Raw genomic sequence first — 19,092 nt, 5'->3', positions numbered from 1 at the left:
ACATTAACATCATAGCCAGGAGGCAGCACTGTAGGCGGAGCCATTGTACGCAACTCAATCATCCCCAACTTGAGTAGTTCGGGTAGTAACTCTGCGTAGGACATGGGCAGAGGATCAAATCTTCTATCAGCCTGTAATTTCTGCCTAGGCTGATAAGGACGTTGCTGTTGTTGTTGTTGTTGCGGTTGTTGAACTCTTGGTTGTTGTTGTTGACGAGGTTGAGGTGCCGGAATAGTCACTGCAGCTACTGGACGATATTGATCTCTGTTAGCATTTGTTCTGTACACACCCCCTCTGTGCTGTACAGCATTGGTCTCTCCTTCTCTACGGCGAGGTGCCCCAGAGAAGGGTTTCTTTAATGAAGACGAGGAACCAACATCATGGATCCTACCAGCTTTGATTAGACTCTCAGTCCTCTCTCCACAAATGACAACATCAGAAAAACTACCGAATGGGCAGCTCCCCATCCGGTCCATAAACACACCTTGAAGAGTACCAATAAACATATCTGTCAACTCCCTCTCCAGCATAGGGGGTTGAACTCTAGCGGCCAGCTCACGCCACCTCTGGGCATACTCCTTGAAGCTTTCATTGGATTTCTGACAAAGACTCTGCAGCTGAGTCCGGCTTGGTGCCATGTCCATGTTGTGTTTGTATTGCCTCAAAAAGGCCTCACCCAGATCTCTCCAGCATCGGATCGAATCTCTCTTCAATTCCATGTACCAGTCCAAAGAAGCCCCAGATAGACTATCTTGGAAAAAATACATCCACATCTTTTCATCATCGGTATACGCAGAGATTTTCCTGTAGTAAGCCTGCACATGGGTGCGAGGGCAAGAGGTACCGTTGTATTTGTCGAAGGACGGTGCTTTGAACTTGTGAGGGATTCTCAAACCTTCAACCAACCCCATATTAGTAACATCAAAACCGAGAGAATTCTGACTTTCCATAGCACGGATCTTCTCAGCAAGAGCTTCAACTTTGCGGTCTCTCTCATTAACCCTTCCCAGAACGTCTTCGTCTTCACTGAGCAGAGAGAACAAATCCTCTTGTCTGTCAACAATCGGAACAGGATTGCGGGCCGGAGCACGGACTACTCTGGCATTAGCGGCATCTGGAACAATAGGTTGACCGTTGATTCGAATACCCCCTAACTCATCACCTACAGCATAGTTGTTGACGGGTACAGCAGCAGCAATATTGTTATCATCGACTGGGCCTCCCTCTGGCGGAGCATGGTTGATCGGTGGATTTGCAGCCTCTTGTCTCTGAACCATAGCTCGAAGTTCTTCTTGACCTTGCGCAACCCCTTGCATCATATTCATAAACTGGGCCATGCTTGCCTTCATCTCAGCCAACTCAGCTTGAAATTGATCCATACTTCTCTGTTGATTCAGTCTTGTTGAGTAGCGGTGCGGACGTTGATCAGCTATCCTGCCTGAACAGGAACCAAGAGTGAGAAGTCACGATCAAGAACACCTGATATGCAAAATGATATGAGTATGATGCTAATGATGCGTATGATGCACATGATATGCTCATTTCTCAGGCATTCAAAGAGCCTGACCCATCCTGAAAAGATGGCAACCTGCAGCAACAAGAGAACAAATAGATACAAGGGAATGCTGACATCCTTATACATACATAAGAGATAAAAGGCATACAACCAATGTCAACAGAATATCTGAATAAACAACGTACAAAGAAAAAGAATCCCATCCAACAAGCTTGGTGGTGATCCTTAACAAAAAGATCCAAGAGATGGTTTACACGCAAATGAATCCCATCCAACAAGCCTGGAGGTGATTCTCAACAAAATACAATCAGAGATACAAACTAAGACAGACGGTCTTCAGGAATGAGGGTCTTCAGGTAATGGCACTGGTCGATCAACAGTGAGCATTCTGAACAATCTGGTAAAGGAGTGATCTTCTCTTTCAACTGTCTTCTAAGCTCTAAGACTTCTCCTCCAAGATGGTTCTCTGATGCCTGTCTCAAGTCTACTTCCTTCTTCAACTGGATGTCTTTATCTCTAAGTTGCTTCTCCAAGTCTCTGATCTTCTTCTGATAACTGGCCTCAACCCTCTGCAGCCTCAAGCGCTCCCGGTGTTCTGCATCTAACATACTCTCCACCTCCTCGTAGGATCTCTTCTTGCTTCTCAGTCTGCTAGCATCTTCTCCTTGCACTTCCCTGAGTTGATGGGCCAAGTGCAGCTTATCAGCTTTAGCTTTGTACAGCTCCATATGGGTGTCTTGCTCCTTCTCCCTCAACCGACGATTCTCCATCAGGGCTTGCTTATAGTGCTCAGCAGGCACACTATCAGCAAGAATCAAAGGTGGTTGCTCCTGCAACGGCTCCATCCTATCATAGGGTAACAACAAAGTTTCCACTCTCTTCTTGACCCAATCGGCGTAATCGGGCATTGCAATGGCAAACTTCTTCCCTAAGACAGATCCATCTTTCACACCAATAGACTTCCAGGCTCTCCCTATCTGCTCCAATCTAACAGGGTCACTCTGCTTCTCAAAATACACACTTTCAGATACCTCAGCCTCAAGTGGTCTTCCCTTCATCACAAACCCCAACTGGCGAAGAGAAAGGACCGGGTTGTAATTGATGCAACCCTTAATCCCTACGAGTGGCACATTACGAAATTCTCCACAACTCATAATGACGTTACGCACATCCATCCGGTAAGATTGCCACCTGATATCATAGGAGGTAAGAGACATAACCCTCTGAGTCCACTTATGCGTGCTCTGGGTATCCACAAATGGTCCACTGGCTGGCAGAAGAGACATGAACCATTTGAATAGGAGAGGTAGACAGCACCTGATGGCTCCACCCCTACCATGCCTACTGTGGATGGCATAGTAAGTATCAGCTAGAAGAGTAGGGATTGGATTCCCTCTGATGAAAATGCTGATAGCAGTGAAGTCAATGAAATTTGGCATACTGGGAAATAGGATGATCCCATAGATCATGGCAGCTAGCTGTGCGTGAAAAACTTCCCAATTCCCCTTTTCTGCTTCAACTCTGGCTATTCTTAGAAGAAACTTCAACGGCAGACCCACAACTCCCCCACTGGGCTTCCAATTATCACAAACTTCCTTAACACTCAACCGGAGAGCTCTGGCAACAACCTTAAAGTCAACCTCCTTTGGTACGTCCAAGAAAGGAACCTGATGCTGAATCGGGATGCTCAACAATATAGAATACTCCTCGAGAGTAGGTGCAAGCTGGTAATCCTGGAATGTGAAGCATCTGAGCTCTGGATCATAGAACTGAAGTAGTGTCTGCAGAGGTACTGGATCCACTATCGTCTTCAACACTGTCAAGATGTCTCCATACCGTCCAACGAAACTCTTCAGACGATCATCTGTCACAAAGCTACCCAACTCAATCAGTGAAGTCAACGGCTCACGATGAAAGCTGTAGGAACAGGTCTTCCGCTTCGGCTCTGAGACTGTTGCCATCTCTATCAGTAGACCAGCTCTGGAATGTACCTGAGAAATGATATGCATGCAGAGATTAGTTTTTTTTTTCTTTTTTTTTTTTTTTTTTTTTTTTTTTTTTTGATTTTTTTTCATTGCGTTTCTTTTGAAAAATAAATATGCTATGATGCAAATGATGCAGACTGGACTGGCTGTTTGTGCAATCTCTGATCACTAGGTCGAAGCTTCAGTCAAGATCGGAACATAAATCCCACTTAAGGTTAACTGAACACTGTCTGAACACAAAGTCACCATCAGAATCAAGTCACCAACAGAACCGAGTCACCAACGGTACCTGTAATGAAATAACCCTTCCCCACTCACGGGTGTAGTCTAGGCCAGGGTAAAGCTTGAGAGAAACGCAGCATAAATAACCTTTCGCAGAATACTGTCATATACACACCCGAAGTATGTAACGACAGCATCCCACCAGGGTCTGAACTGCTCGTGATATCAATGTTCCGCTAAGTGGCGCCATACCACCCGCTTCCCATGAATCACTCTATTCCTAAGTATCCTAGATTGCACTCATGGTCTGGGTATTGGACCTTTTACCTCATAGAACTCCCACCCCAACAGAGAGAAACAGACAACCAGCCAGGTGAACAGATGAATAAATGCAAACATTAATGCAAACATAGATGCAAACAATAGACAATGAATGCAAACAGTAAATAATGAATGCAATAAATAAACACAGCACAAAGCAACCAAAACCCTAACCTAGAGAGCGCTAGGAGAGACTCGCTCAGGGAAGATGGACCAGCATAGGTCAACTTCTCTATGTCCCCAGTGGAGTCGCCAGCTGTCGCATCGCGCGAAAAACCGGCGGGAAAAGAAAGAACAACAGAGCCGCCACCGTGCGTTATTTATCCCAAAAGAGGGAAAGGAAACGCTCGAAGTAAACCTGGGAAAAGAACATGGTCTCGCGACCAAAGAGGATGGGTTCGGGAGTCGGTTATGCGAAGGGAAGGTATTAGCACCCCTACGCATCCGTAGTACTCTACGGGATCCACGCACAAAAGGAAGGAAATTGGTTGCTAAACACTGCTCAAATATTCACACACACACTGGCTGAAAGGAACGAAAGAGACTGACTGAAACTGAACTCGGCTGGATGTCGCATCCTGGGCCTACTTAGTCTATCAGGCATAGACATCAGAGTCGAAGTAGTTCGGACTGGGGAAACAACACATGCTTGCTAGGATATCGCATCCTATGCATACGTATCTTCTCGGACGAGAGAAGAATCAGAGCATTCGTAGCTCGGCTGACACGCACACAAACAAAACAAGACACAGGCAAACGTGGAGCCCGACTGCCAATCACTGGACTTATGTCGGCATCCGAACCAAAACAACACAACAGATAGATAGGGAGTCGGGGACTCAGCCTATAACTGTCAAACACACACAAACAAACAGACAGCAAATGCTAAGGAGTCACGGACTCGAGCCTAGCAAAGGTCAGACAGCACACACAAAAGAAAAAAAAGGGCGCCCGGAGAGATCAGCTCAATCTCCTGCCTACATACTTCATCTGGTATGAAGATCAGGGCGATGTAGTTCCCCTACGCAGGGATAAAGGATCTAGCCTAACCAGATAACAGAGGGAGACACAACACTAGGGAGACTACGACTCGAGCCTAGATGTTATCATGCAAAATCAACCCTAAGTTATGGTTTCTAGCTAAATGGCACAGGGGCCAACCTATCCTAAGCATGGCTCACACAGGAAGCAAGCCACACACACTTAACTTGCACGGGAAGCAAGCCAAGCAAAACCTAACTTGCACAGGAAGCAAGTCTAAACTAATCCTAACTTGCACAGGAAGCAAGTCAAACAATCCTATCTTGCACAGGAAGCAAGTCAAACAATCCTACGAGCACAGATAGCACACACTATACACAAGCAAGAGGCTCAAACAAAGGTTAGGCACTGAGGCCAACTGGAATAGGGTAAAAGGCGCTCTTAACCTTGCCATTGAGAGACTAAGGTGAAGCAGATGAAAGGATGAAGTGAGGATGAGACCTCACAGCTCTTATCCCTGGCCTGGGAGAGCTCAAGACAAGAATGTGTGGGTTCAGAAGGTGGGAACCCTTCTACACATTTAAAACTGACTCAACTGTACAGTTTGTACAAGATCTTGGGTTTGTATCCGCAATGCATCAACACAGTGGTGTGAGCAAGGCAGATGACACACTGAATAGTGGGGGATAGATTGCATATCCCTACCTTCCACCAATTGCCTCTTTACTTAGGAGGACTTTGACTCTATGCAAGGACAAAAGTAAACAATCACAAACATTGCCTCTTAAGGAGGACTTCAGACAGTTGCCTGGCCAAGTAACAGGCCAGGTCTTCCAGACTACATGAAGTAAAAAAGACATACCTCAATGCAAATTGCTTATACAAGCAAAGCAAAGCAAAAAGTTCACAAGGAACTAAGCAACTAAAGCACCTGAAACAGTCAAACAGAAGTTAGTATGCAACTTCAATCAAAACAAACAGAAACAGACAACAACAGTCCATTAAAGGCACGTGGATGTGCAAGGCACAAGGCTTTAGGGCATGTGAGCCAAGCCACCTACAAAACAAAGAGGTTAGACAATGATACTTGAGCAAACTCAATCAAATTAATTGGTCTCAACGGCCATTTGATGGTCAACCTGAAAACACAAACTCAAAGGTGAGTAGCAGGACCACTAGGGCAAGCCTAGGGTCAAAAGTGAATGATAAAGTCAAAACAGCAAAGGATAAGCATCCAAAATCATGTTCAAACCATTAAGAAACAAAACCAATTGGGTTCACATTCATATCAATCATCATCATCATTTCATGAACCATTTAGGTCAAAGTATAGCAAACAGAAGCTCATAGAAGTCAACAGCAAGACTTAACTCAAAAGCAATCTAAACATTTTCCAAAAATCACCAAATAAATCATGATCAAACCCAACACATAGCATGGTGAGCATGTCAAATTTCATCCCATTTAGACAAGTGGAAGGCAGTCAATGAAAATCAGAAAGTCAAAGCCAATTTGAACATGCTCAAAGAAGTCAACCAAACATGCATCAACTTAGAAAAATCATAAGTCAAGAATGGTGTATGATAAATGAATGGGATCAAAACCATGGTGAAGATGAGGATGTCTAGTTATCTCATGTAAAATTTCATGTCCATCTAATGAAGTATGAGAATTTCACAAATGAAATGGGAGCATGTGTCACACAAGGGCACCATTTGACTAGGCAGAGAAGGAAAATCTCAAACAAATGGAAAATAGTTCAATTAAATCCAAGAAAAATCACAAGTAAACTAGACATACAAGAGTAGGCTCATGCAAAATTTGGGGTCATTTGGATGTAAGGAAGTATGTGAACAAAAATTGTGAAAGTGTATGTTATCCATGTAGCAACAAATGTAACACATGACTTCAAAAAAATCATAACTCTCAATCCACAAATGATAAATGCACAAACTTTATATGGAAATGAAGGTCAATGTGTCTAGTTTCACCACAAAAAATTTCAAGCTCATTGGATACAACATGACAATTTCACAAAAGGAATGGCTCCATGTATCATTTTAGCATACATGTTGGGAAATCATTTATCATTTAAAATCCAGCCACTGAAAAATTAATTAAAATTCACAATAAAATGAAGGACACATTCATGAGTTTAATGCAAAAAGTCCCACAATTTTTGGAGTTAAAATGAATTTAAAATGAATTGTTGAAGTTGGATGGATAATTGAACAAAGTATGAAACACATAGCATGGCAAATGGTCAACAATGAGTCAACGAATGGCAGAAGTGTAATTCTGGGCTCATTAATCAAAACTACTGCGTTTTGGCAAGGCAAATAAAATGTTCCTATTGGCTCCCAGCCAATGGAACAGTAACACGGCCAACAAGTTGAAAACTCTGATTTTCACATGAACCCTTAGGGTTTTAGCAACCACAATGGCATTGGCAACAACAGCAGCACACAAACAACATCATGCAATCATCAATTCAAGCAACAACATTCACATAGACAGCAGGAAATTCAAATGTAAAGCTCATGAACAGCAGGGTTCTATGGTATTTGTTCTTGAAGCAGGTTCATCAACATAAAAAGTCATGCACCAACACACAACAGCATAACACTCACTCTTGTAACATCATAGCACAAACAAGCAAAGCATGATATATGTGGATTTCTGGCAAATATTAATGTTCAAACACGGCAGCAGGACATTAATGTTTATCAATCATTATCAATTGAAATTCAGCATAGCAGTACATCAACTTCAGCATAGCAGTACAAATGATCAGCAAATACCAATAACAGCAGCAGGACATTAAGGTTTCACATGTATTTCATGGCAATGTTCATGGTTTAATAGCAGGGTCTTATCTTCATGTTCATCAATCATCATCCACATAAACAACCACATTAACACATGATCATGGCCATGAAACCTCATCAACTAACAGCAAAACCAACATAACCAAGGGAATTTTGGGGCATGGTAGGTTCATGGTTTAAGCATAACAGCATCAAGTTCATGTTCATAAAACCAGCTTCAAGTAAAATTAACACAACAGCATGGCATTTAAGTAAAGTCCATACAGCAACCTAACAACAACATGCCAAATGCAATTCATGAGGGTTTTCTAAACTGTAGTAAGCATTCATCATCATCAATGCATTCGACCAAGAACAAAAGCATAGCAAGTGGTAATGGTTCAATGCAATTAAAACAAACAACAGCAGCCAACAGGAATCTGGGAAATGGTTAAGGTTTCAACAGCATGGTTTAATCATCATGGCAGCATATGTAACTTCATCAGCAAAACAAAATTTCAACAAACCCAATCAAACAGCATGGCATTAGTGTTCCAACAAAATCATTCAGCAACACACAACAATCCAAACTTCATGCAAATTCAGGGAATGCTAGGGTTTCTAATACAGCAAGGCATTGCAACATGTTAACATAATAATCAATGCAACAATCAAGTGGCCCTAACCAAACACGACAAACACAAATCATTGATTTTCTGGACATATTCAGTACAGCAGCAGGATTTTATCAGCATGGCCTTCAACATTGTATCATCAACATCCAAACATGAATCAATGAATAAACCTCAATAATTAAGCCTGGCCATTAACCATCAGTACTAAACAACAGTAGTTAACAAACAAACAAAACACATCACATGGAATTTCTGGGCAGAGCTCATGCATTTAGGTCTTAACAGCCATAGCATTCGGCATTCTCAAGCAAAACCAAAGCAATTGAAAATCCAAAATAGCACGCAAACAACATTTAACATGGTTCACATGGATTCTCTAAGCATGTTCATAAGGTTTAACAGCAGCAAAATGCATTCATGTGTTTAAAAACAAAATGCACAGAAACAATAAATGAACATTGCAATGTGATCCTTAAGCATCATACATGCCTAATCCACTATTCATTTTCATCAAAGTACATGAACAAACAGGATTCGAGCAAAAAACAACATGAGCACTAAATTTCAAATCAGCATATCTTTTGATAGAATCATCCAATCTCAAAACTAAAGCTATCAGTGAATTCAGCATCCAAAGATCTTTCCAAAACATGCAACAATTTAACAAAACAAAGGGGTCGAAAATTACTTGACTTCTGCAGAAAAGATGAGATGCAACAATGTTTTGGATGATTCAGCTCAAACAGTCAAAGGTCCAAGCTCCAAGTGATGGATGATGAAGTTAGTTGAGCTCAAACTTGCTCCATTCGACTTTAAATCCCAACTGCTGCAGTGTTATGTTGGTTTTGTTGGTCTGCTACTGCAGGAAATGTTGGTAGCAGTTTTTTGATCCTCCAAGGCCAAAAGCTAGGTCCAGTTTGAAGGAGGTTTTGGTTTGTGGTCTTGTGCAGCCATTGTGCTTTTGACAGAAAAAATCCAGTGCCAATAGCAGGATCCCTTGCTTCTTGAGTTTGGACAGGGAATCTTTGAGATGCAAGCAGTCAGGTGAGGGCAAGGCAAGGTTGAGTTTGTTATGTTGGTTTGGACAGAAGGTGTGGGATGCAAAACAGCAGGTTGTTTTGAGGAATGGCCAAGTTTTCTTTTCTGCTGTAGTGTTGTGACAGGTTTTTAGAAAAGAAATGCCAAGGGTTTGTGGTGAATGGTTTGTGAGATGCAAAACAAAGGCTCAGGCAGCTTTTTGTTTTGGACAGGTTTTCTGGACAGAAAAATGCCAAGCCAGGTCAGGGTATGGTTGGCCAAAGAGTGAAGTTGTTGTGGTATGCTGGTTGCTTTCAAAATGGTGACAGGATTGTGAAGGCAAGGCAAGAGGTTTAAGTGTTTTTGTTTTGGACAGAAGAGAATAGAATGCAAAATGGTAGGGTTTATGTCATGTTGTTGCAGTGTGTTTCTTCTCAATCAGAATGCATTCCTCTTATTTGCTTTGGCCAGATGGTTTTGTCCTGCAGCAACTGCTACTCTCCCATGACAGAAAAATAGCATGAGTTCTGCTGCTTTAAAACATGGCATAGTATGGTTTTAGCATTTTCCAAGGGTTTTCTCTTTTGCTGTAGTGAATTGGTTTCTATTGCTGTGTTGGCTGCAGCATTTGTGTCCAAAAGGACAGAAAATCCTGCATAAGCTTTGCTTGGATAGTGCAAGGTATTGTTGGAAGCAAGGAGTGGAAGTGTCCTTTTCAAAATTTAAGCAAGCAAGGAATGGCTTCTTGTACAATTGTTTTGGCTGCAGAATGTATTCATAATTGACAGTAAAATGGCCTTCTAATCTTCTGTTTTGAAAGTACAAATCATGGTATGGTGGATGCATAAACAAGTATGGTGCAAGTATGGTTAAATGGTACTTTTCTTACAATTCAAGCAACCAAGCAATATTCACATGTGCTGCATAATTTGACTTTGCAAACACACTCAAAATGACATTTATGAGCTGTTCCAATTGGCCAAATGCTGAAAAAATGTTTGAGTCAAAAAGTCAACTCTTGGTCAAACTTATATTTAAATGAAAAAGGTCAAAATTTGCCATTTTGATTGGTGAAGTTTTGGGTCATGAAATTTATATTTTTGGAAAGAGGATGAAAAATGTGGTTTGTAGGAAAAAACCCCACCAAATTTGGCCAAACGGTTTGGGAGATATGCCCCTTTGAAGTTCAAGATTTTCTAAAATCGATTCGATCATAACTTGCCAACCATACATGGGAATTGAGAGTTCTAGGACTTTTTGGAAATGGGAGAACAAGATCTTCAACTTTCATGTTGGGAAAAAATTCATTTGAGGCTTGTATCATGATGTAAGTTTGAGGATCAAAACTTTCCATTTTTGGTAAGTTTCAGTCACAGGCCCAGTTTCCGTTTTGGGAAATTTATGATCTGGCTTCAAATTCTTCCATGATGGTGTTTGGTATGATATATGATGACTATTTGGACATGAATGAACTCTCACAAACCAATTCCAATCATCCAATCACTGATTAAATGGACAGTTGACCAACAGTTGACTTTTAAGGTTTCTGACTGATTGTGTGTTGACTGATGACTTCCAAACCCTAATTCCTTGAGGACTTGACTTCAAATGATGTCCCAAGTTGTATGAACTCTTGATTATTGACCATGGTGCCCAAATTCCACAAGAATGACCACCATCCACTGCTTTGACTGACAGTTGACTTTCTTTGACTTTTGACTGTCTGTGTATGAACTGATGATCTCCAAGCCTTCAACCCTTGACCTGAACACTTCAAATGAACCTCCAAGTCATGTGAACTTGTTGGACCAACCCCAAGGCTTTGGCTCCTTGAAAATCACCCTTGCTTGCTTGGTTGACTGATCAGGAGATTAGTTTGACCTAATTCTTGATTGCTTGTACTTGAGGCAACTGGGAACAATGCAAATGCTATGCAATGGATCATGATATGCTATGACCTAATATGAAAATGTATGCATAATGATAGGTGCAAATTTGAGGTGCTACACCGAGTACGACATTCAACATGTCACTCAAAAGGCCATCAAAGGGAGTGTATTGTCTGACTATCTTGCACAACACCCTTTGGAAGAATACCAGTCTATGCATTTTGAATTTCCCGACGAGGACATCATGTTGATAAGGGACAACAACATACCCAACCCCTAGGAAGGACCCGAACCAGGATCTTGGTGGACTCTTGTATTTGATGGAGATTCTAACGCTCACGGAAATGGCATTGGGGCAGTCATCACCTCCCCCAATTGGTTTCCATTTACCATTCACTACAAGGTTGTGTTTCGAATGTACCAACAATCTTAGGCATTGAAGCCATAATTGATTTTAGGATTAAAATCCTAGAAGTCTATGGAGATTCAGCCTTGGTCATTAGCCAAGTCAAAGGAGAGTGGGAAGCTTGAGACCATAAGCTCATCCCTTACAAGGAACATGTCTTGAAGTTAATCCCATACTTTGACGATATTACATTAAACCACATCCCCAAAGAGTAAAATCAGTTGGTTGATGCCCTGGCAACATTGTCATCCATGTTTAAGGTCAAATGAAAAAATGAAGCACCAATTTTTTATCTTGACTACTTGGACGAGCCTGCCCACTATTTGGAAGCGGAAGACGAAGCCGACGACCATCCTTGATTCTACAACATCATGAAGTTCTTTGAAAGCCAGGAGTACCCTGAGAATGCATCCATCACCGACGAGAAGTATCTTCGGAAACTATCATCCAAGTTTTTCTTAAGCGAATGGGTATTGTACAAGAGTAATTATGATTCAGTTTTTCTTATATGTGTGAACAAGCAAGAAGCAAACCAAATTATAATAGAAATCCATGAGGGATCCTTAGGGACACATGTCAGTGGACACATCATGGTAAATAAAATCTTGAGAGCCTACTATTATTGGATGACCATGGAGGTTGACTGTTACCGTCACATCCAAACATGCCACAAATGCCAAATCTACGCCGACAAGATCCATGTACTGCCAATGCCACTCAATGTCTTAACATCACCTTGACCTTTTTCCATGTGGGGCATTGACGTAATCTGACGCATTAAGCCAACTGCCTCAAATAGACATCGCTTCCTCTTGGTAGCAATATACTACTTCACTAAATTGGTGGAGGCAGTCTCCTACGCTAATGTCACGAGACAAGTAATGGCTCAATTCATAAGAAAGGAAATCATTTGTTGTTACAGGATCCCCAACAAGATCATTACTCATAATGGATCTAACCTCAATAACAAAATGATGAAAGAGTTGTGCCGAAACTTCAAAATCGAACACCACAACTCATCACCTTATAGGCCTAAGATGAATGGGGATGTCGAGGCAGCTAACAAGAATATCAAGAAGATCATGCAGAAAATGGTAGAAACCTACAAAGATTGGCACAAAATTCTCCCGTTCGAATTACATGGCTACCACACCTCAATACACACTTCCACTGAGGCAACTCCCTTCTCTCTAGTGTATGGCATGGATGCATTCTTTCCTGTTGAAGTAGAGATTCTTTCCTTAAGGATTTTACCCATGTCAAGCTTGACGAAGCCGAGTGGGTACAAGGCCAATTTGACCAGTTGAACCTCGTTGATGAGAAACGCTTGGAAGCCATCTGCCATGGCCAGCTATACCAGAAGTGCATCAAAAGGGCCCATGGCAATAAAGTCTTCCCCCGCAGCCTCAAGGCCAGAGACCTCGTGTTAAAGAAGATTCTACCAATTCATACTGACCCAAGGGGAAAATGGACGCCAAACTACGAAGGCCCATATGTTGTAAAAAAGGTTTTCTTTGGAGGAGCCTTAGTCCTTGCAACTATGGATGGCGAATATCTTCCATCCCCCATAAACGCGAATGCAGTCAAAAAACAATATGCTTAAAAAAAGAGCCCGATAAGTTGAAAACCCGAAAGGGCAACTTATGCAAAAAAAAGGGTATTGCGGTAGACTGAAAACCCAAAAGGGCGGTCTAGGCAAAAATTAGGGATTCATAAAAATGAGATGATGCATCTCGCAAAATAATCTTTATTCATTCCTCAAGGAGTCAATCTAGTCACTCTCATTCTGAAAGCAAGATCTAAGGATAGTTAGGGATATAAGGACTATAGCAGAGTTGGAACTTGATGGAAATCCGAGTCATTTCCATTGCCATTATAGTTTTTTCAATTTCTTTTCGCAATCTCCTCTTTTAGGAATTGCTTCCTTTGTGCAAATAACCCACTTTTGGGACCATTTTATCAATAAATTCAGTTCTCTCATATGTGCTCAATATTTTTACTTTTCCTGCTTTGTTTGAGAAATGTGACTTTTCTTAAATTGACATCACATTGGAAATTTTTCGATAAAACAACTTTTGCTAAAAAAAACTTTTAAAGGGAAAATATCGAATTGTTTCTCTTTCAAAAGTATCTGAAGGTAACCAAAGTCCAACATACTTGGTATATCTCAATGCCACAAAGTCCTTTGGACTTGGCCTAATCAGGGTTTCTCCTCATCAGAAATTTGCAACTATTACGCGTGTCGTAGCTTGGGCATCGGAGATTCCAAAATTTCGATGTCGAAAAGTCAGTCCACTCTCCCCCAAACAATTTCTAAGCATAATCGTCATTGGCATTCCTAACAAAAATTCCCCCGCAAAAGCCAATCATTTGGCATAACTTGTAAAACTTGCATTCTCATATTCCCCTATAAAAACCTGAACACATATGGCATCTAGCATACATAACATTGCATTGTAAGTATCTTCTAAAATTCACTCCACAATTCATACTCGATATTGATTTTTCAGATATCGAAACCTACCAACCGTTGTTAGGGATTCTCCCTAGTAAAATCGGCTTTTATTCCCAAGATTTCTCCCCAAGTAGAATCAGGTATTCCAGCCACTACTAGGACTCGTCACTGAACAACTTTGTTTCCTCAACTTTTCCCCAGAAGAGTCAGGTATTTTAGTCGTTTATAAAGAATCATCATTGATCTGTTCTCTTCCCTAGCATATGTCATGTATTCTAGCTATTTCTAAGAATCGTCACTGGAATTCTATATTTCCTCAGCAGAGTCAAGTATTCTAGCTGTTACTAAGAATCCTCATTGTACCTTCCTGAGAAGTTTTTCCCCCAAGCATAGTCAGGTATATTTAGCTGTTGTTAGGAATCATCGCTGAACTATTTGGATTTATATCCCCAGTCGAGTCAGGTATTCAAGCATTTGAAAGGAATCGTCACTGGACGACTCCTTTTCCCCACAGAGTCGGGTATTCTAGTCGTCACTAAGAATCATCACCATACCTTGTCTTTCTCTCCAACCGAGTCAGGTAATCCAACCGTTGCTAGGAATCATCACTAAACCCACAAGTTGTCCCCATTGAGTCAGGTATTCTAATTGTTGCTAAGAATCATCGTTGAATTCACTTAGTTGACCCATAGTAGATGAAGGGTATTCCAGCAATTGCTAGGAATAATCGCTGAATCTATATTTCCCCATCAGGATTAGGTGTTCCAGCCATTGCTAGGAATCACCATTATTTCTCTCCCCAGCCATTGATAGGGGAAGTCACCCCTTTCTTTTACCAATCTTCTCATTCCCCAACGAATTTTCTTCCTTACTATTTCCCTTGGAGTTCCGATATCAAACTTTACTCTTTAATGAAATACTTATGTTGCATACATCATATTTCATGGATAATCATCTTTCCCATATATAATCCCCATCAAATCATAACACTTTCATCCCCAACAAGACAAATTTCTGATTACTTCTTTTAGTATTTAATCCTCTCCTACCATGAACACATAGGAAGCCATTGTTATCCATACATTCAGGTCCGAGAAGATTAAATAGGGATAGCTGTCATACCCTCAAATTTATCCTACCTCCACATCATCTTCTTAAACCCTAATTCATGAGCATACATCCCATACATCTTATCTCATATGCATATATACTTAATGATCCATAATAATCCAAAAACTCAAGGCATGAGATTCATCTGTGAAGCTTCAAGACCATTTGATCATGTTGAGGTGTGTCCAAACCACCTTAACCCTAATATCTATCCTCAATCATTTAACAAAGCTTGGAGGATCATTCAAGTCATCTCACTCAGTCTCCAAAACCAATTTGGATGGCGAGTCCCCTTTGAAGAGGCATCAAGATTCATCTGGTCACCCAAGGACCATAACCTTAGCACTAAACCCTTCTTGGCTTGCACAAGTCATGATTCACCATGGATATTGACCATGTCATTGAGGACCCATAAAATCCAAAGTTTGTTCATGCCCCACACCTTTGAAATATCTCATTATGACCCTTGCATCACCAAACCCTAATTCATCTAACCTTGGTTCTTGATGAAGCTTGTGGCGAAAAAAACCCTAATTTGGGCATCACTAGATCATTTACTTTGCTTCATTTTGATCATCCAATCACCCAACCAATCATTCAAAATAAATTCATGTCCATTACAATCAAAATCCACCATTTCAACACTCACCCAATATATGTTACAAGTACTTGGTTTGGTCATGGATTTTGGATTTTCAAGGCATTTGATTCACCCATTAACTTGACCTAAAATTATCCCACAAATTTCCAAGCCTCATTTCCCATCATGATATGATTATATAAGCATTAAACATCCCCCACTGTGCCTTCAAAATCAAGAAATCACAAAATCACATTTTTAGGTCATGTTGGTTGGTCACATTTTGGCAAGAATGACCTATGGCAAGTTCCAAAGACCATAACTTTCTCATTTCACAAGACTTTTATGTTCCACTTTGAGCCAGATGTCCTAAATAAGTTTCTCTTCAACATTGTTTCAAGGTCCAAGACCTATTTTATTGAGGAAGGACCTCAATTTTTTCATTGGCCAAGCTGGTCCAACATGCCTACCATGCCCTAAAACATGACCAAGACACTACTTTGCCACATTTCCATTTCCAAACTGTAAGACCCCAATTTTGTCCCTAAGATCCCTCATGGCATCATATCATAGCATTGCATAAGCCTCAAGGATCATTGGACACCTTGCTTCCTTCCCTATGGGTGGGATCTTTCTTGAGAGTGATTCTTGATCACCAAGCTTTGCTTGCATTTATGAATCATTGCTTTTCTTTTATTCACTAACCAAAATGTACAAAAATATGTCATCTAACATTTGTCTTGTAGCTTAAGCAGTCAACAGGTCAAGGCAATTCAAGTGAATCCTTTGAGCAAGAGATGAGGTTTTCCTTGAGATATGGATCATGTGATCATTATTTTGAGCTTATATGAGCTATAGGTTCATTGTGAAGCAAATTCCCCAGGTGGTGGAGGCCCAAGTTCATCAGAACATTTTCAGGTCATCTAAGGACCAATGCCAGTCAACTGAAAAGTCAACTGTGGGTTTTTGAATGTGGAAATTGAGTTTCTTCATCCTATTCATGTTCCAACAAGTCTTATTCATCATGTCAAACCTTTATCTTGAAGAATTTGAAGCCAGTGCAAAAGTTTCCCAAAATGGAAAGTGACCTATAATTTCAAGTTTCCAAAAATGGAAAGTTTTTGGACCAACTTCAACTCAACTTTCCAACATCAAAGAAGCTTCAAATGAATTTTTGTCCAACATGAAAGTTGAAGATCTCTCTTTCCCATTTCCAAAAAGTCCAAGGTCATGAGCATCTAATGAATGGTTGAGGAGATATAATCCAATCATTGCCAAGTGTGCATGGAACTTCAAAAGGCCATAACTTGTGACTCATAACTCCAAATTTAGTGGCTCTTTTTGCATTTTGCTTCTCATGACATGTATTTTCCAAATCATTCATCACATTGCATGAAATTTCATCATATGATCATTTGTTCATTCATGCCCATTTTGGAGGGAAAATGACAAATTTAAAATTGGTGCATTGTATGGACAAAATACCATTGCCATTGTGTTCATTGGAAGATTTTAAGTGAAATTGATCATGCATGTGGTACTGTTCACGTTTGAATTTTCCATGCACCACACAAATTGTCATTTTTGGTCACACACCCCATTTTCACTAATCTCAATTAAACCATGCTTAATTTTAATTAGGATGTGATTAAGACTGAGTATATATACCAAATCCTAACAGAATTTCTGGGATTCACCATTTCTAGATCTAAATTCTTCTTCCCTTCAAATTTCTCTCTCCATTAAAATTCAAATTTCTTCCACATAACACTGTGATTTTATTGCATATTCTTGTTTCCTGATGATGATTGAGTGCAGATCAAGCTCTTGATTGGAGAATTTGGACCAGAATCGTGTTGTGCAAGCTCAAGAACAATGAACATGGAAGCTTACATCTGAGCTAGATCCAAGCATCTTCAAGCTTCAATTCACACATCAAGCTTCATAACATCAATATAGGATTGGATCTGCAGCTTGCCAGGCCTTGAATCGTGCGTTTACTCATACTGCTCTTCAAGAGGTAGGTTTTTTGAACCTCTTAATTCTCCAATCTTTTGCCATGATAGTGTAGATCCTTGCTTGCTGATCATGCTGATGAAAATTTCGTGTGAAATGGTTGAGTAATGACTGAGTTATGCTGAGTTAAAGTTTGGTAGATCATAATGTTTTTGTTCGATTTGCTTTGTACATGATGAATTGATGTGAATTAATAGTGGATTCGTAACCTACGTAGCATAAGCTTTCATTTGATGTAATTTTTTTGTGATTCTGGAAAAATTCTTGCATGAAGGTACTGTTCCTCCACCGTCTTCACGAAGAAGACGGTGGTTTCCACCTTTGCCGCCGCCGTCTGTAATTTGGTGAGTTGTCGCTAGGGTTTTGTGTGTTGACTGCCACATATGCACGCCTGTTGGCGAATCCATAGGCCTACAATCGTTTGACCGCGTCCACATATGCATTGACCGCTGACTGTAAGCGCCACATCAATAAATGAAGCGACCGCGTTTTGGACGCACATGCTTCGATCCAGGCGAGGCATTTTTGGATTTTATTTTCTTTTTCCAGCGCATACAAGCTTCGATTCTGGCTGAGCGCACTTTTTTAAAATTAATTTAACATTATCTTTCCCTCCATAATATCATGTACATGTTTCATTTTCATTTCAAATTTTTTTTCCAACTTCAAAGTTCACTAAAAATTGAAAACACATGCAATTAATTCCAGATTTTTTGCTACATGATCCTTGAGATGTCTATTATTTTGTGGTGTTGATATTTGATTTTTACTATTTTTGGAATTTGATATGTGATTGATTCATTGAACATGTATGCTTTGGTGACCTTGCTTCATTCATCCTATTGTGAAATGCTCAATGATGATCCAATTGCCATGAAATTTTACACACTGATTCCCAACATGTTGATTGACCATTGAGGCTTGATTGTGCATTTTTACCATTTTTCATCTCTGTTTTAGACACATGGACATTGTTGTGCAACATTTGGTGTCACATTCTTGGTCTCATACTTGTGCATTTTCATTTCTAGGTCAATTGAACTCTGTTGTTTCCAATTTTTGGCATGATGATTATATTTGACATGTTGTATTCTCATAAAATTTTCCAGAATTGTTTGAGTCATTTCTGTTTTAATATGGAATTTTGATTCT

This window comes from Lathyrus oleraceus, chromosome 4 (genome assembly GCF_024323335.1).
Source record: "Lathyrus oleraceus cultivar Zhongwan6 chromosome 4, CAAS_Psat_ZW6_1.0, whole genome shotgun sequence".
Taxonomy (NCBI): domain Eukaryota; kingdom Viridiplantae; phylum Streptophyta; class Magnoliopsida; order Fabales; family Fabaceae; genus Lathyrus; species Lathyrus oleraceus.
Note: the sequence above shows the minus strand (reverse complement) of the source record.